Source organism: Alligator mississippiensis, chromosome 4, assembly GCF_030867095.1.
Source record: "Alligator mississippiensis isolate rAllMis1 chromosome 4, rAllMis1, whole genome shotgun sequence".
Taxonomy (NCBI): Eukaryota; Metazoa; Chordata; order Crocodylia; family Alligatoridae; genus Alligator; species Alligator mississippiensis.
In genome coordinates, this window is record NC_081827.1 from 66,843,176 (window position 1) to 66,862,863 (window position 19,688).

At 43.5% G+C, this 19,688-nt stretch overlaps 1 protein-coding gene across 3 annotated transcripts in view; it reads left to right on the top strand.

Moving 5' to 3' along the window:
• MSRB3 (methionine sulfoxide reductase B3) overlaps positions 1–19,688 on the top strand; it is a 162,628-nt gene that overhangs the window by 66,398 nt on the left and 76,542 nt on the right. The gene's annotated exons all lie outside the window — the stretch shown is intronic.

A 19,688-nucleotide genomic window follows, 5' to 3' on the forward strand; every position in this document is an offset into this window, starting at 1 on the left:
GGGAGGGGTGATATGTCATAACCAGCGGTGTGCGATTTATGGGGGGTTTTCTTCTGTACTGCAGCAGTTCTTCACGTGGTATCCAGGTGGCTCTTTCAAACGTGTGATCTATCTCTCTGGAGGAGTGTCCTTGCTGGGTGAAAGCCTTTTTAAGATTGGTGAGGTGGCAATCCTGGGTGTTCTCTTCAGTACAAATGTGGTGGTATCTGAGGGCTTGGCTATATATCACAGCTTTTTTGGTGTGTTTAGGGTGATTGCTGGTTCTGTGCAGATATGTATGTTGGTCTGTGGGTTTCTTGTATTACGCGGTCTGAATTTTATCATTTTGGATACTGATCATCGTGTCTAAAAAGGAGATGCTGGTGCTGGAATATTCTAGAGAAAGTTGGATGGAGGGATGGTTATTGTTGAATTTCTGATGGAACTCAATCAGAGATTGTAGGTTTTCAGTCCAAATGATGAAGATGTCATCGATATATCTTAAGTATAGCAAGGGTTTGATGGTGCAGTTCTTGAGGAAGTCTTCTTCCAGGTGGCTTATAAAAAGGTTGGCATACTGTGGGGCCATTTTAGTGCCCATAGCTGTTCCCATCATCTGGAGGAAGTGTTGATTATTAAAAGTGAAATTGTTGTGTGTGAGGATGAAGTGTATAAGGTCAGTAATATCTTTGGGTCTGTATTCTGAGTTGTAATCTTGTTCCTGTAGATATGCAAGGCAGGCTTGGATGCCATCCTGGTGTGGGATGTTGGTATATAGGCTGGTAACGTCCATGGTGGCTAGGAGTGTGTTGCTGGGAAGGTGGTCTATGTTTTTAAGTTTCCGTAGAAAGTCTGTAGTGTCTTGTACAAAACTTGCTCTGCGGGTGACGAGCGGTTTTAGGATTGATTCAACCAAACCTGATATTTCCTCAGTTAGGGTCCCATGCTTGGATATGATAGGTCTGCCAGGGTTCCCTTGTTTGTGGATTTTAGGGAGCATGTAAAAAGTCCCCGGGTTAGGTAGCGGGGGGTAGTTTTTCTTGTAGTCTTGGAAATGATTTGATGGTATTGTTGAGTTTTTTGGTGAAAAGGGGAGTAGGATCTTCTTGTACTTCTTTGTAGTAGGTGGTGTCAGAAAGCTGTCTGTTGGCTTCCTTTATGTAATTTTCACAGTTTAGGATGACTATGGCTCCTCCAGTATCTGCTGGTTTTATTACTATTTGGTAGTTACAACTTAGAGATTCTACGGCCTTTTTCTCTGGTAGAGAGAGGTTGTTGTGGTGGCATGTGTTGCTGATTATTTCATTGTTCATTTTTTCCCTGAAGCAGTCAATGTAGCGGTCAAGGTTAGGGTTTCGTCCACTGCGAGGTGTCCAATCTGGTGTTTTTGGGGGCTTTTTGGCGTTGATCTTTTCCTGAATGTTGTCAGAGGATGAGTTGTTGTTGGGAGTGGGTTCAGTTTGGTCGTGGAAATATTCTTTGAGGCGCAGGCGTTGGAAGAATTCTTCTAGTTCTCCACATTCAAGTATTTTATTAGGGTATTTTTCTGGACAGAAATTTAGGCCTTTAGAAAGGACAGATTTTTCACTTTTGGTAAGTGTGTGTGTGGAGAGATTGATAATATTTGTGGGTTGGTTGCTGCTTTCAGTTTCATCAAGTCTGAGGTTGGAATGCTGTAAGGTGTTGGTGTTGTTCCTCTGATGGTTGTTTTGCGGCTGGGGAGCTTGTTCTTGGAATAATTTGTTCCATTTCTTCTTTTTATGTAGGATGAATGCTGTAGAAAGTTTTTCGTAGTCTCTTTGTATCCATTGTATGTTGTCAGGGAAATTAGTATCTTTGTGATTAGTATCTTTGTAAGACAGACAACTGGTCATGAGACACTAGTTCATACAGAGATCACTCTAGACTCTAACCTGAGAAACTTGTGTTCTTGAGGTGTCACATCCAATTTCTCCGGTGAGCCACTTGCAAGGTTCTCCTCTTGTTCTCCCCTCTGTTACGACATGTAAAACTCCACGGGTGCTTGTACACGTGATGGGGGATTAGTCCTCCTAAACTGAAATAGTGGGTTTTTAATTGTGATAATTAAAAAGCCACTGTTTCAATTTAGGGGCTTCCATCACTGTTATGATAAGGGGTCTTATCCTTTTTTTTTAGTGGAGACTGCCCATGTCTTCTGCTGCGGGTGAGCTGAGCTGTGGGGGGCCCTGGTCCTTCTTTCCATGGTGGTGGGGCCACCCAGGTGGGCTGCTAGTGGGCAGGTGATGCCCCAGCTTGGCCTGGGGGAACAGTGGGATCAGGCCGGGTCCTGCCTGTGAGCTGGGGAAGCACCCGCTCACTAGCAGCCTGCCTGTGCAGCCCCAGAGGGAAGGACTGGGGCCCCCTGCAGCTCAGGGCCTGTTGGCAGCTTGCTCCCTGGCTGCAAGAGGAGTGGGCAGGCTGCATGGGGGCGGGGGAAGGGGGGGAAGGAAGAATCCAGCCCTTCACAGTTTCCCCCCCTTTTTTTTCCAGCAGAGTCTGCCTGCGCAAGCTGCCACTGGGCTGCACAGTCCCTGACTGGAGGTGGAGGGGAGGGGGGCAGTCATTCCCTCTGTGGTGGCAGTGCCCCCCAGGGCTGCCTGGGCAGGGTACTAGGTGCATGGCTGCTGCCCCAGCTCACAGGCAGCACCCAGTGGACCCAACTGTTCCCCAAGCCTGTGCAGGGAACAGCAACCAGCAGGCTTCCATTGGTGAAATTCCATGGATGACATTCGTTCTTCTGGCTGGGTTTCCATCTGACATTTTCGTGGGAGTTAGAGGAGACTATCAACAAATTCTTTTTCCAAGATTTATAGTTCAGTTGTTCACATCAAGGAATGCATAGTATTCATTACCTATTCCCATTGTTTCCAGAATCTTTGATGTAATTAAGCTCTCTTACAGCTGAGGAGCATGTGCATTTTTGGTACCATCTTTTATCTTTTCAGTTTAAGCAAGACAGTAAGTTGACCTGTGTTTCTGTATGCACCTGTGAATTAGTGACACTTTCATGCAACAGGCTATTCAGTCTGTGGAGTTCTGGCCTATATCTTCATTCTCTTTTATAGTAATTTCCAGTATTTCACATAATTCATTCTGTCCATTGAATATGTACATACTGCATTGTCCTGGCCATGGCATAGCTGAGTAACAGTCCTTCATGTTTCAGGGTTGGTGTGACAAGGTGTCCCTGTTTGAGTCCCCGTTAGTTTTACAGAAGTGATGGAAAGGCTGTCCCACTTTCTATAATGGCATCTAACTGTCCACCTGAAGAAGCGGTTGCCTTGCCAGTCCTGTACCTCCAGGACTGTTACTTTCATACGAGGGGTTCATTTTTGTGTTTTGATGCCTTGCTTCACTTTGCTTAGTGAAATCCCCTGGGTGGTACTGCAATAAAGAGGGAGAAGGTATGGATGGGCAAGGAACAGGAATCGCCTGTCAACTGCACAGCTCTCTGATGTGTTTATTTCATTTCACTTTGCCAAAAGCACCTGGGGTGTTTCTGCCATGTTAAGTAGTCATTCTTCTTAAGTTTAGCCTGTATAAATTATTGAGGTATCATTGACTTCAGTGGAGCTATGCTGATTTACTCCAGTTGAGGATGTCTGCTGTACCGTGCAGTAAGTGCATGGGGTGCATTTTAACCATTCTAGCATAGAAAGTGACATTAAAAATAGACATGTAAAACTGAAGTTATTCTTGCCTATTACCAGTACATCATTTTATACTTGAAAGGCATTTCACTGCCAGTAATAGGCACATATGAAAAACTGTATAGATATCCTAGTAATGCAGAATACAAAGGCAAATGTCTTAAAGCAATAGCAGTATCTGATCCAGTGAAATCCTCAGTTTAAAAGGCAAAGTATCAAGAAATAATGAGTTCTTCAGCTGGAAGTTATGTTCTTTTATGTCAAACAAATTAAGAATAATGCCTGGGAATGGAAACTCTGTGAATCTTTTCAGTAAAAAACAAAAAAAAAAGTTGTGGGAATACAAAGAAAAAGTATATAGCAAGGAGAAGGCAACAGGAAAAATGCAAAATCTGTTAAATTTTCCCCATTTGGAGGCTAAATCACCAATTTATTCTTAGGAGTCTACTAATAGAAGTACAAAAAGAACCATAAATTAAAACTCAGGCAAGTAGGCTTCCTTTCCCCAACATGTTCTATTTAAACTCATGTTTCTATTTGGTTCTTGTTGGGTGTCTGTTGATCTTTTTTCCCCCTTTGCATTGTAGTAATCCATAAATATATATATTTGACCTATGGACCTGTCAGGTTAGGCAGGAAGGAGACTGGCGCTTCAGTACTAATATTAACAAACTTCAGCTTTTAACGTGTCTGATTTACGCTGTTTCATTACTCTGTGACATGCAAGGTCAGGGAACACATGAATTTTAACACTCCAGATGAAAGACCGGGGTGGGGGCTTGGTACATGTTTAAGACAGACCTCTGTTTTTATCATTAAGAGTGATAAAAGAAACAATTAGAATCCAACATCTCTTCATCTAACCCGCTCATACCAGCTATTTAAAAAACTGGGGAATGTGCTTTAACTTTTATTCATGAAGTCCAGTTATTCCATCAGGAAACCTCACTCTAGACACTTTACCAAATTAGACTGTCTGCCTAAAGAAAAGAATGCATGAGATAAGAGTTCCCAAGATCAGTTTGTGTTTTTTGTACCCTATTTCCTCTAATATTCTTTGTTCTATGCATGTATCGTGTACTATTTGCAATGTTGTCTAGTTAGATCATAGGGTCTTTGGGGCAGAGATGCATCACTTAGTGTCAACTTACAGAAAATTACAATTATCTATATTGCTAAATCACTGAAGGTATGATAAACTACCAATTCAGTCTACTTTTTTCCCTTAAAGTTTTTTTAAAGTTTCTTTTCTCTAAAAATGTTCTTTACTTGGTAAAAATAGCACTTTCTCAGCAACTGTAGCATGAGAATAATTGTGTTTTTTCTAATTAAACACAACTATCTTATGCCCAAAAGTACATTCCATAGAGGAGAAATTATTAACAGTTTATTAAACAACAATAATATGTATATACATACACAGATTATAAGAACAGATGGTCTGTGCAGAAGAGATGAATAGGAAAACACCGGAGAATGATTTTCATTAAAAATAGATGTTGTTGTTGTCTCAGCTTCTGATTTTGAGGGATAATAAGAAAACTTAAATCTTAAGTTACCCTTTCACCTGCTATTATTTTTTATTGTTTTTGGAAGGAATTGTCCTCAACAGGTGCAACCTTTTCTGTCTACTGCTATGTTCAATGCAAGAAGTATCAGTGTATTTTTGTTCATATTATTTAACTTCCATGGCACATGGAGAGAGGTCTGTAAACCTAACTAAATGTTTAAAAGTAAGCCATTAGAAACACTAAATATAAATTTTCAACTCAGAACAATCTTTGACAAAACATAGAACTCCATCTAGCCACATCTGTAACTTAAGATGTAATCAAAATCAGTTTGTAAACACATGAAGTTATAGCAGCAAAAGACTTAGGCCTAGATCCACAAAGGTATTTAGGCACATAATTCCAATTTAGGTGTCTAACTTCTCATTGAAATCAATAGCTTGACCCTTAGACAATGCAGCATCTTTTTTTAACTTTGGGGTTTGTCAACAAGGGGAATCCATAGTCCTTAGTTAGGCACTTAGGCTCCCTGTACCAGTGATTTTTAACCAGGGTGCCATAGCACTCTGGGATGCCTGGAGATGCTTTAAAGGAGATTGTATAATGGTAGCATTGTCAGGTGTACAAACATGATTCCCAAAATAAGCCCAGAGATTTCAAATATGAATTCATAGGGTTAAAAATATTCTGTCTGGTTGTGGTCTTTAGGAGTTCCTTGCAACAGAATAATTGCTCTAATATTTTTCTGTAGTCATAAAAGCATGTGCAACCTAAGAGCTGTCATCATCTGACGGGTATCTTAAGCTGATTGCTTCAGCCACTGCCACAGGAGGGACAGAGAAGTTCTCTGGGCTGGGTGCCCATGGGGGCTAGAGGCCTGCAGCCAAGCATGGGGGCACCGGGAAGCCCCTGCTTTGGGGACTTCCCCCAACCCCAGCCCAGGTGGCCTTATGGGGTGTGCTATGGCCACCCCAGAATTTGCCCTAGCCCCCATCCCAGCACTGCTGCCACCCAGCCCAAGAACAGCCCTGGCCCAGACCCCCACCGGGAAGAGCCTGGTGCCACCCCCAGCCTGCAGCAGCAGCCTGCCCATGCCCTGTGCATAGATCTGGGGAGCATATACCCACAATGTCTCCCGCGGGGGTGCATGTGGCAGCAGGATCCACTCCTCCCCATACCCCCAGATGAGCCCCCCAGTTCCATCCCATGCCCTGCCTCACTCTGGCTGAGCACTGCCTGCCCCTGCCACAGCCCCACTCCCTCACCAGAGGGGCCTCAATCTGCTCCCCCTGCCCCTTCCCTATCCCCCAACAGACTTACCAGCTGGATGCTGCTTTTCAAGCTGCCGGGCTGGCTGTGAGCATGCTGCAGCTGTGCTTATGCACACAGCATTTATCAGCAACATTATTGACTGCATCAGCCAAAAAAGCTGATTGCCAATAATGTCAATTTTTCTTTTATCAGTGCTGATACAGTATGGACCGATGTATCAGTGCAAATCTAGGCTTTTTGGCTGTCTGTACGTAGCCTAAGAAATACCAAAGATAAGTGGATGTGTTAAGTCTCCATAATGTTCCTAACTCCAAGTGGAACACACAACCCTGAGCCCTCTCTGAGAGCTAGGCCTGGCAGAGGTGCCTTTCTCACAAAAAGGTGTGCTTCTGTTCTTGCCTCCTCTCTTCCTCCACAACTTATTAGTTGGAACAAGGCTGTGGCTTGTGGATCACTGTCAAGGTACCACTCTCCCCATTGCTCCTCCTGCTGCTGCTTCTGTTGTGGTCAGGATCTTTGGGCTTTTACTCCTACCTCCGGCTTCTTCCTACCCTGGCCCTGCCCCCAGCAGAGTCTGGCAGGGGTCTGTGGCTGGTGCAGTGGTAGGGTCTGTGGGGGGCCTGAACAGTGGAAGGGCCTGCAGCCTGTACGTGGTTGCGGGCTGGTGCGGGGGAGGCAGAGGGCGTGCATAGTATGCAGCCGTTGACCACTCAGAATTTAGACTGCTCCAAATTAGAACTTTCCCCTAGGATATCAGGGACCTGGGTTCAGTTCCTGCCTCTACCTAAGGAGATTTGAGCACACATCTCCCACCATCTTGAAAATCGTTCTGTAAGCTCCTCCACAGAATTCTGATCTCAGTCCCTCTTGTTGAAGCCTTTATCAATTGGCAAGGGATAATGAAATATATAATGGACCAGAGAAAGAGGGGAGAAAGGTTAAGCATGGCTTTCTAGCCTAGTGATCAGACTAGGAGGTGCAAGTTCACATCCCCTTGGGTAGAGGAGGAAATTTAACCTTGGTCTCCCATATTTTGAGTGATGCCTCTGAGCTGTTGTTCAGGCAGGTTTGCTCAGAGTATGCCACCTAGATTGGGGAGGGGCAGGGTAATACCCAGTTTACAGCTCTTGATTGGGCTGAGGAATGAACTAAGCCCCTAACTGTTTAGCCAGGTTAAGAATAAGGTAGGTCTGGACATGCCAGGAACAGATCTTTACATATGGAACTTTCCTGACAAATCCTTACAGACTTCACGTGGCAGCTAAGTGGGGTTTTGAGAATCACAAATTTGAGCTTAAGCACTTAAAGTGGGAGATTATTTGGAAGTTGCCCAAGTCCTTCTGCAGGTCTAGCCCCTCATTTCCAGAATCCCCCCCCTTAAATCACCTGATCTTCCTAACTGTCTGCAAGGAAAGGCATGCCTTACTCTATACTCGGAGAGTTAATAACTCCAGGCTTGGCTAACCCAGGTAGAGGAATGAATTCCACAGCTAAGGAGGATTCCCATGAGAGACCCTATCAGCTACTTCCTTTTTGAGTGCTTCCACTGGCATCAAGTGCTATAATGTGTCACGAAGAAAAAAAGGGGTTATATCAAATAACGGTTCCAAAATATTTAGGGTTTCACCTTGAACCCACCCAAAATCCTCATAAAAACAACCAACCAACTCCCCCTCCCTTTGAGTGCTGTTCTATTATATGCCACTCAGTATGTAAATGACCACTTACAAGTTGTCCAAATATGCAGCCCAGGTAGGGCACATTATGATGATGTAGTCTTGGGGCAACAAAAGTACGAGTGATACAAGATCTACATCAAAGAGAAGGAAGGAAAGGAAAAAAATGGCTTTTTGGCATCTACTTTTTGTCAAGATTACAAAAGACTAAGAAAACTCCAGGGTTGTGAACCTGAATAACAAATGATATAATCCTGAGACACAGCTATCATCCTGCCAGTATTCCTAGTTACTCCTTCCAGCTCACTAATGTTGCTATGGTCTTATTTAGATTCACCATATGCAAGTTTATCTCTAGTGCTCTTGGAAAGACACTAAATCATTTGTTCTTCTTCTCCAGCTGGGTTTGGAGATTTGAAACATAGGCAGCATATTAATGATACTTAGCCTTATTTCCTTACTAACTTCTTTAATTCTGTCATATGCGTTTCGAAGAGGGGAGGATGCTAGTATCAGCTCCTATGGTGTGCTACATGAGAGAGCCCATGGACAGACCAGCAATTTTCCAAACATGTTGTTCATGAACCCTTGGATAAGACTGAAAAGAACTACTTTGAATAACCTCATCTGCTCTAAGTGATCACTGAGGTCCCTGGAGAACAGGATTAAGGGTACCTGGTATATCATATAAAATCAACTTGGATAAATTAGCCTTGTCTCTTATCAGTAGACAATCAGCAGCCAGTATTACCAAAACTGTCTCCATTGCAAATTCAGCTGACTCAAGGGAAACTGAGATTTCTGGAAGCTGCCAGAGTACATGCCCCCAACTCCCTCAGAACTTTTCCCAAAAAGAGCAGATAAGGTTAATAGTTGGCAGGATAATAGGTGGCAATATGAGGTCATGGTTTCTTCTTGCTTCATCAGCTACAGATCTTCTTTAAAGTATATGACTTATGAAGGTGAAATCAGCCCCTAACTCTTGCCTGGTTTATCAATTACTGATCACAAATTGTTACATATTTCTACCAGATTCTTTATCAAGCCATTTATTGCTTGAATAGTATTCTTCCAAAGAACTATTAGAAAATGCACAGGTTCAGTCAGCCACTGATGTTGACCATTGAAAGGAAGGTCCTTTGCCCCGGTAGGAAAGGAGCACTCTGAATTTAGGTTGCCAGAAGCAAAGATCCATATTCAACAAAATAATTATACTTTTTTCATCCTCAGTCCCTTCTTGAATCCATTGGCTGGTTGAACTATTTTAGCCCCATGGTTGTGCTGCTGATCCCAGGAGCATAACTGGGGGGTGAACGAGAGGGGGAACCCACGCCAGGTGCCAAGGTAGAAGGGGTGCAGGAATTACTCCCCACCCCTGCAGCCTGTGTCCTGGTAGCATACCCATTCTGGGAATTCCAAAACAGTCTGTGGCAGCTGCTGCTGCTTTAGGAGCAACAACCAGGATGGGCCGAGCATGTGGCGGTGGCAGCAGCAGCAGTATAGCCAAGGACTGGTTAGGAGGTCCTGGCATGGGTGTTACCCTCTCCTGCCTACTCCTGCTTACAGGACCATGTGCCCCTTCTGTTCTCAGAACCATGCCCTCCTGCTCTTAGGACTGCCCCTACCCCATCCCCACCCTCTCAGAACCACACTGCTCTTGGAACTGTACACCTCCACCCACTTTCCCCCCACCCTTGCCCTCTCTTGGAACCGCGTGCTGCTCTCAGGATTTGCATTCCCCCTGCGTGCACCCCACCCTGCCTTCCTCCGAGTTGCATGCTTCCCCTACTCTGTGTCATGGTTTGCCCCAGGCATCAACTCTGTTACACCACTGGCTGATCCAGAAAGCGCAAAGGAGATTCAGCAGCTGTCCTGAGGATAGCTCCAGCTGGAAGTCCCTTTCCCTCATCCAAAGTCAGGTCAGAAAGATGCACCTCAGTGCTTTCCCTTCCTTGGCTCTTTGTAGACAAGGTTCTTTGGGTAAATCCAATATCTTTTATCAGACCGACTAAAATAGTTGGAAAAAATTTTCTTTGCAAGCTTTTGGGTACAAATACTCTTCTTCAGGCAGAGGAACATTTTTCAGGCTGTCTCATTTTGGCAGTCTTGCTCTCCAACACAGTGAAGCAGCACTATAAACAAGGATAGTACAAGCATATGTTCCCAAGCAGCAAGGAAACAGAATGGTGGAGAGGCTGATGCCACAGCAGATTGCTGGAAAAAGAAAAAAGTCGTAATTCAGCAGTCACACTAGCTAGCACTGCTCTGGTTGCCATCTGGACCTTACAAGTTAATTAGGTAGTCACCATTTGCAGTATCATATGGTATCCTGACTTCATAGTGTGTAACTTTGTTGGAGGTATAGAGAAATGGAGAAGAAATGCCAAGTCTCTGTAGAATTTCAGAGGAGGTTTTCTTAACAGGAAGGAACCCCTTAGAGTTTTGAACAGTTTGACAAAGTTCAGTTGTAGAGAAGCCTGCAGGTTTAATCAGTTCTGCTTTTACCAGCAGGAACTGTATACTCCCTGAAATTGCCTTTAAGTAAATGCAGTGGGAGTAGGGACAGTCTAGACCAAAAAATTATGTTGAAACCAAATCTGATATCTCTTTTCCAGCTCCAAAAGCCTTTATTGCTAGATAATGGGTTTAGTGTATATGGAGAAGCAGAGTTAAGCAAATATTCTGTGTGGTGGTAAATGTGAATTCCATCAGTGACAGCATTTAGTTCCTAAAGAAATGAAGAAGGCTCTGAATTTTCTGGTAGTTTGGAATAATAGCATTGCATAGAAGGCCTATAAGAAATGTACCGTATGTGGATATTTTTGCAGGAAAATTTAAATTGAAATGTAGTAGCACAGATGGTGCAATGACTCATTGCACTAGCACTTGACACTAGCAGATGATCCCTTTGCAGTAAAGCCTGTGCCCTTTTCCCCATAATACAGTGGTTGATGGAGCAGCTGTTTAAAAAAAAAAAAGTGCCATTCCTGGGGTTTATGCATGAAAGTTATGGTTGTGCAAGTTGGAACAGCAGTTTAGCCTGTAGTTCCTCGATAGCGCTTTAGTGAAAGAACTACACAATCTACTGATAGTTGAGCAGGCTAGGTAGATTACTGAGGCCTGAAGTTTTAGCCTACCCTGTCTTAACCATGTTGTTTTGCGTGTAAATATTGTCTTCACTAGATGTAGAGAGCTAATGAGAGAGACTCAGTTGACAGTTTTGTTTAGGGGTGGGTCTTATAAGAGTTTCAATAGCTAAAGTTAGATGATTCTGAACTTGCAGTTAGTGCATGGATAATTTTAAAAATCCTACATATGACAGGCCTGTGACAAACAGCATGATACTAGATACTTTATTTCAGTGGGGCCAACCTTTTTGGCAAGCATGCAACAAACTTCCCCCACACCCTCCCCAAGTTTCACTCCAATCCCTTTCCCTTACCCAATCTGCTGCTCAGCTTTCTGCACCTTGTCTTGTGCTCCCTAACCAAGCTGCTGCTCTGCTTTCTGCTTCCTGCCCTGTGCTCTCTGCCTGATCTGATATTCTTTCTGCTTCTCCAGTCCGCTGCATGCCACAAAAACAGGCTGACCATGCCACTTGTGAAACAAACATGCAAGTGTGAAACTTCAGTAAGTTGCTATTCAGTTTAGGGGTGGTAGAACCTGTTTTTCTCTGATCATTGAGAAGTCTCATCCATGTGTTGAATCTGATCTTGGTTTGTCATGCAATCTTGCAAACTGTGCTGAGTTGGCTGCTGCCTACAGATTTCATAAGTACCAGGAGATCAGCTAGAATCATAAGGAAGTTAATTCTTTCCAAGCTGCTGCTATCCAGAGCTATCTTCACTGCATGTAGGATTACAACTTCAGTCACAAGCTAGTGGAACAGTAAACTTGAGATTCCTTTCTGTACTTTTGATTGATGCAACCTCACCACCGGAGTTTTCTGGAAAGAAGGACATGGAGTTGGAGGATCTGTCTGTTGGACAGAGGAAGTTGGAAAGGGTGGGACTTCCACAAGGAAGAGGATGAGGCTATATTTAGAGCAGGTAAGCAGAAGATTGGACAGTATTTAAAAAAAAAAAAGATAGGGGACAAGGTTGAAAACAGGGTGGTAAATTAAGAGTTTTTGAATGTCTAAGGACTCATCCAAACAAACTTCTGAAATTGTTAGTACTCACCCATCACTAACTGATGACTAACTGATGACTAACCTGTATAACCCATCACTAACACTGATGAGACTGATCACTAACCTGTATTTAGGGCAGGGAAGAACAACATTTAGACTTTTGATATGCGTGCATAGTGTACATTGGCTTCCACTGGTGTTTCACAAAGTCAAACTTTGGTCTTGAATGTTTAGAAAATTCAAGTTTACTTCCAGTTTCCCATATTTTGAAACCCATGCTTTCTTGGTTTGACAGTGCATCAGTACCATTTACTGTGGCTAGAAGAATTACTATTCAGTCAGTTCTGGTTGATCTGTTATGTTTAGCATGCCCTGTGCCAGAGTTGGAGCTGCTGACCCATGCAAGAGCAGCAGCTCCAGCTCTAGTTCTAGGGCATGCAGCAGAGGGCAGCTGTTGGGGAGGTAGGACCATAGCAGTAGCAATAGGCAAAGTGGTTGGAGGGTGACTGGGGTTGTATCAGCCCTGATTACCCAACTTTTCATCACTTGCCATGTCCATCAGGTCCCAACAGCCATAGATTCTGCAGCAGATCATGACCCCTGGCCACAGCTGTCACAACCCAAGGGTGTGATTTTTGTTTGTGTGTGCTTCGGCACTGCTGAATTATTTCCCGCCACTTGTAGCTTTCTTTGCAGGGTGCATTTCTTCATTGCAACATAGAAATGCACGGTGCAAAGGAGTTCCCGCCACCCGCATGCAAATTTGTGCCCCACTATTGGCCAGTTCTAAATTATTCCTACGTGGCGGCTAGCGATTGGCTTGCTAGCTGTATAAGAGGCTTGAGCGGTTTCCACCCAAGTTGGAGATCTCCGGAGGAGAACCCTGCAAGGGGGGGACTCCGTAAACATCTTGAGGAGAACTCTAGGCGCGCTGCGGAGCCTATCAGACCCAATGCGTGTGCCTTAGAGCTGGCTATAGAGGTCTGATCAACCTCTGGCCTCTCCCTGTTGCCAAGTGCAATCCTTCGACGAACCCCTTTTCCCTGCGCGCAAGTTCCACGGAGCCTAGCAAACTTTGTGTGAGTGAATCCAGAGCTCTACCCAGGTCCGAGTCCTTTGAAACTGGGACTTAAGCGAAGCTTTTCCTGGAAGTCTTTCCAGCCTACACCGCGACCATCTACAGTGTAAGTAAACAATCTTAAACAACCACTAAGCATCCGTGCCTAATTTTATCGTGCTGCCTGTCTTCCCTGACCCAGCGTGTCCAGGCTGCTGGCCACAGCCCGCCACGTGAAAAACCCCCGAGTGCCTCGGACCGCTCCCGGCCCGCACAACAGCCACCAACTTCCAGTGACCTACAGTAGTCCAATGAGCTGGATAGAATGACTCTAAATGATGTATGTCTGGTACCTCTATTTTAAATGGGCCTCTCTCTAGTTTCACAGTGCCAAACCAAGTTTGCCCTGGAGCCTAAAGCTCCCCTCTATCTTATCCCAATTGTCAGGAGGATTAGGCATGGGGCAGCCCTTGGATCCAGGACACAGCCACCCCCTGCCTGATCCCAAGAATCAGAATGGCAGCAGCCCAAGATCTTGAACTGGGATTAGCTGCCCATAGGGATCAGGCATGGGGCAGCTCTGGGTTCCTGTTTGAGATCTGGGGCTGCCCTCAGCCTGATTCTTGGGATTAGGCATGGGGGTGACTGTGTTCTGGCTGCCCTGTGCCCAGTCCTCACCATCAGCCGATCATTAGGATCAGGGATAGGGCAGTGATGGGTTCCAAGCCATGGGGCTTCCTCTTGGCTGATAATCAGATGATCTGGATTGGGTAGACCACACCCCAGGTCCAGGATACATGTTACATGTTCAATTTAAATCACAATACAAACCATCCACAAAGATGTTCCATATTAAATCACACCATAAATTGGCTGAAGGTGTAGCATGCTGCATTCTAGATGAAAAATGCCTTACTCAGTGAGAAGCTAGATCTGAGAGAACTTGATGGGGAAGGATGGAGGAAGAAAAATGAGATGGTGGCTAAGTATTGAGCTGCTGCAGCGGATTGGGTGACTTCAAACAACTGTGAGGGATTCCTACCAAAATCTGACTAATTGACATGGCACTTGCCAGATATGCACAGTTGCTTTGATGTTACTGTTGGTCCATCTTCAATGTGTGACACAGTTCTAATTTTTAAATTTTGGTTGTGTTCAAAAAGTATATTGGTAAGTCCACAGCAGCTTCATGGTCTGAACATGTTTCCATCATGTAGGATTTCAAGGAACTGCAGGTTCAAATCCTCTCAAGAATGTCTCCGGCTTTCATCTTTCCAAGGTAGATAAACTAACTGCCTTGAACTTTGAGTGTTTGATCTTAAAAGGACAGGCACTCTCTTTACTCTCTGTGGCTATTTATAGGTGTCACAGCACCATCTGTGTGGACATTCAGATAAACAGTTACCCCTAGGTAACATTTTCCAATGTACCTCTCCCACCTTCCTCATGCCAATCCACAATTTCATTGTGTTTTTTAGTAGTTCACAAAGTCTGTATTTGCTTTCGTGTAGAAGATCCTGTTTAGTGGGAGACTCAGGTTGGAGCAACTAACAGAGAACCTATAGAAATGTATTCTCTGCCAATTAATATAATTTGGAAATGGAAATGTAATAAAGTCAAAGAGAACATTTTTGTTTTTAATAGAACACATTGTCTTTTATTTCCAGGAATTTGTTTTATACTGTTTTCTTTGTCACATGCTTTTAATGACCACATAAAACTACTTTCTTTGTTGTTATTCTACTATATTGTAAAGACAGAAAGTTAAATATTTAAAGGTGAAATCCTGGTTTCACTCAAATCATTGAAAGTTTTGCTTTTGCTTTACCCCTGATTTTTAAATGTACCTCCTTGGTCCACTAAACTTCTCCCCCTCTGATTAAACCCATAAAATCCTTGACAAATGCTCTTTTATGTTTAGTTCCTGCTTAGTTGTTTCAAAGAGACTTCAATATCCTTGCCTCCTTTTGTCTCTTGCTGAATTCTTCAATACAGTTCTGTAATAATGCTCCTTTTTGTGCAGCACCCATAGGTTGATCTCCCTAGCTCTCCCTACAGTGGCATAATGTTCTGTTCTTAAATGATTTTTGTAGCTACATCTCAACATTTACTGAGATGTTGCATTTACTTCATAGCTATTGTCTTGCTGGCAGACAGTTCTATTAATTTATTATCCCATATCAGTTTCCTGATTTGCTGTCCAGTAATTTATGACTATTTAGAGCTTTGGTACTCATTACATTGTCTAGTGACCCCTTGCGAAACTCCTACCCCCACTACTTTTTGTCAGCTTGGTCTCTGGCTTGCTTGTTGCTGCAGCAAGTTAGTGGGTTATGTTTCATATGCTATGAATGAAAATCTTCAGCCCAATCAGAAAGCCAAGATAGTCTGTGAGCATGTGACATACCATGTCAAAATGCTACTGGAGTGGCCATGAAGAATGGAATTCAGTGAAAAGAAACTGGAATTCAACAAAAAGAAAACTAGAACCTGAAACAAACTCCAAGCATTAAATAAATAATAAGCAAAGACAAAATTTTATGTTTGTAGCCATAAAATTAACATCTGCCTAAAGAAAAAGGAAATAATTTATATAGCATCAGTTTACTATACATAAGAGAATAGCTTAACTATTAATGGTTCAGCTAAGGTTTAGAGCAGTGACTCTGTGGGTGATGTGGTACCTTGGGCTTTTGTGAAACCCCTGGGCTGCCGTGAGATCCTTTTAAGAGTGGCCCAGGCTGCTCTGCACTATTAGCAGTGTCAGGTATGCAAACACCTACACATGATTCCCACATAAACCGAGAGGTTTCATATAGGAATCCATTGCATCAGAAACATTCTAACCGGTTGTGATCTTTTTAAGTTCTTTGCAACAGAAGAATAGCTCTACTTTTCTTCTACACTTATGAAATAAGGACAAGCTTAGAGTTGACATTTTCCAAGAGGTGCCTTGAGTCTAAAAAGATTGAGAGCCACTGGTACAGAGACATCCATTTAATCTACAAAATGGTATTAGTGAGAGTGAAAAGTAGTTGACTCTGTGATAGCAAGGTTTTATCTGAGAGGAGAAAACTGGTTCCCCTATTTGCAAAATATGAGATTTCAAAAAATATCCTATTCTGCATTGGGATAGTAAGACCTTTGGAAGTTCCTGTTTCTGTTCAAACAAACAAACAAAAAAACCTGACAGGGAAATGCCTAGACTAGTCAAGTGCCCTGATAATCAGGGATATGGGAGAACCAGATTGGAATCCATCATCTGACTCATTCAGACCAGGAATGTGAGCCTAGAGCCCAGGCTTATAGGTTAGTCTGGAGTGGATCTCTGTCTTTCATGTTGGAACTGTTCTACTTTATATAGTATTCGTTGGGGCAGGATTTTGAACCCAACTTCTTTGGGGTGCTTATACACGTAACAAAAATTGGCTGTTTTTGCTGTTTAATTGTGTCATACTGTACACATGTGGTGGGGGCGGGTTACAATTTAAATGAGTTTGCTATGTTGCAAACTAAACCACATCCACATGTAATTTAGTTTGCAATGTAGCTATTTATAACATTGCAGCCTTTGACAGCTTCCCCCCCTCTCCCTGGCTGCCGGAGAGGTGGGCTGAAGGTAGAAGTGGTGAAAAGCCTATCCCCTTTTTTAACTGTTTTTATTTTTTATTCATGGAGCCTGCACACATCTCCCGCTGCTGGGGGGCGAGCTGCTGGTGTGCCAAGCAGTCCTGGAGCTGCAGGGCCCCCTGGTCCTTCCCTCCATGGTGCCAGCATCCCCCAGGCCACCTGGGTAAGCTGCTACCCTGGGGAAAAGCACCACTGTGGAGGCAAGGTCCAGGGCTTCCTACAGCTCAGGGCCAACTGGCAACTCATCCCCTGGCCATGGTAGAGGCAGGCAGGCTCCACGGGGGGGAGTGGGAAGAAAGAATCAGACCTCTCACTGCTTTTTTTTTTTCTTTTTTCCCCCTCAGCAGAGCCTGCCTGTGCGAGCTGCCACTTGCCTGTGCAGCCCCTGAGCTGTGGGCAGGGGGAAGATGTGGGGGGGTCCCCTGGTTCTTCCCTTCATGGTGGCAGCACCCCCCCACGGCCTTCCAGGTGGGGTGCTAGCTGCACAGGTGCTGCCCTAGCTCACAGACAGCACCTGCCACATCCATCTCTTCCCAGAGTCTGTGCAGGGGCTTGGGAAAGAGTTGGCTCTGGTAGGTGCTGCCTGTGAACTGGGGTAGCACCCTGCCCAGGCAGCCCCAGGGGATGCTGCCACTACGGAGAGAAGGACCCCCTCCTCCCCGCCAGCTCAGGGACTGTATGGCCTGGCAGCAGCTCACCCCACAGCTACGGGAGAGGTGGGCAGGCGGGGGGGGGGGGGGAGGGAAGGGGAAGGGGAAGGGGAAGGGATCAGGCTCCTCACCATAACAGTGGCAAAAGCCTCTAAATTGAAACAGTGGGTTTTTAATCGTTGCAATTAAAAACTCATCATTTCAATTTAGGGACTGAATCCCCCTCACATGTATAAGTGGCCCCATAATGTAGTTGACTGCTTAACTGCAGGCATATAGAGTCCATGGGTTTTTATTCTTCTGGTTGGATTACTTCTTTTTACAGGAATTGTTTCAGCTGAACAGGGTAAAAACTAGAGGATTTCCTTTGCGAAAATGTTCCTCCGAGCTGGTGGGTTCTTGGCTTCATTTAAAAAGAGAAGCTGAACTTCTGTTACATTGATCTCTTCTTAAGGTTCAAGGTTCCCTCTATTTAGAAGTTGTGGTTGTGTCAATGAGGTAAATTTACTGTGGGCAACAATGGTACCCTCAGTTATGCTGCTCTACCACTCCTATACATATGCACTAATGAATAGAGATGGCCTGTCCTTAATGGTTATATAAGAGTTCTAGTACATGCCCACCACAAAAAAAGCCTTACTCTTGATTCATTTATGCCACCTGATCTGGTTTTCAGGAAGGTCAGGTATTTATAGCAGTGATGAAAATGAAAGAACTGCTGCCTTAGATTCCCTGCAGCTTGATGAGAATATTTTAAGGAAGACATAAGATGTGTCTTTATTTGGAACAACTCTGCACTTTTTCCTGTGGTCTCAAATCAGTGGGATTCCTCGTGGTTACCCGTATGCTTAAGTGTGTACAAGATTGGGCCTTTATACTGTGGTATAAAAATATGAACTAGAATAGTGGTGACTATGCAGTTTTTCAGATGGTTTTAATTTTGAATGTATATCAATTACGCATTTTCTTTATTTAATGTTTCTGATATGAATATGAACTAGAATATGTTTTTGCTCTAAGGACTGGAAAATATGGTGGCATTTTTTTTACTCCATCCTTTGACCAGTATGAGGTTTTCACTGAAACCATGCAGAATAATAGGTGATAAATATAGAAGGAAAGAAGGTAGATATTTGTTGATTATTCAGGTCATTCTCGTATGTTGCTATTCCTTCTATTTCTTTGAGTCTATAAAGTTGTCAATTTTCTCAAATGTGGATGGTTGCTTTTGTTATACTGGAGGTTCTTGCCTTAATGGGGTTTTTTTTCCCCTCTTTATATATGACTTTTATATAAATCCTTAGTGCATGCCTGCATGCACGTGTGTGTGTGTGTGTGTGTATGTACACTACACACAGACATGTACATGTATATGTGTATACACACACACACATTTTATATGTGTATATGTATAAAATAACACCAAAAATCTACATGGGTCCCTGTTTAATTATTTTGGGTAAAGGTGTGATGTCCAAAAATATACTTTACACATACTGATTAGGATCACCGAAACTTCCATTTCCCACTTAATTTAAATGCTTTTCCTCGGAAAGCCTTTTTGCCAATGCAACATCCTTGAACAGGACTCCTGCTGGTCAGTTTTCATGTCTTGCTGTGGCAGCTGTGAACATATGTACAACTGATTGTTAACGTGCAATATAAATCTGAACGGAGCATGCCCACTAATTGGTTTGAGAGCTGGATATAGACAATGCTGTCTTAGAGTAGCTTAAGTAGATAGGCCTAGTCATAGGGTTAATTCTGCTTGACAGCACATCAGCAGCATCTTGAAAATAATTACCCAACTTAAGCTTTCCCACAGCTGAATTGTGAGCTTCAAAGGCTTTTGCATTTGAAACTAGTATTAACCTATATCTGAAACATGATTTTCCCACAAAGTCTAATTTTTTCTCCCTCTTATTCAATATGCAGATTACTGAGAAGATAATACAGCTTTTTTTTTAGTGAAAAATCCGTAGTATACAACAGAAAATAATCATGCATATTAAACACGCCAACGTTTCTGCTAAGGCATCACAAGCTAAACTTGAGTTTGGCTCTATTTTCCTCTGTTTTAAAAAAAATGAAACCATTTATTTCCATTTTC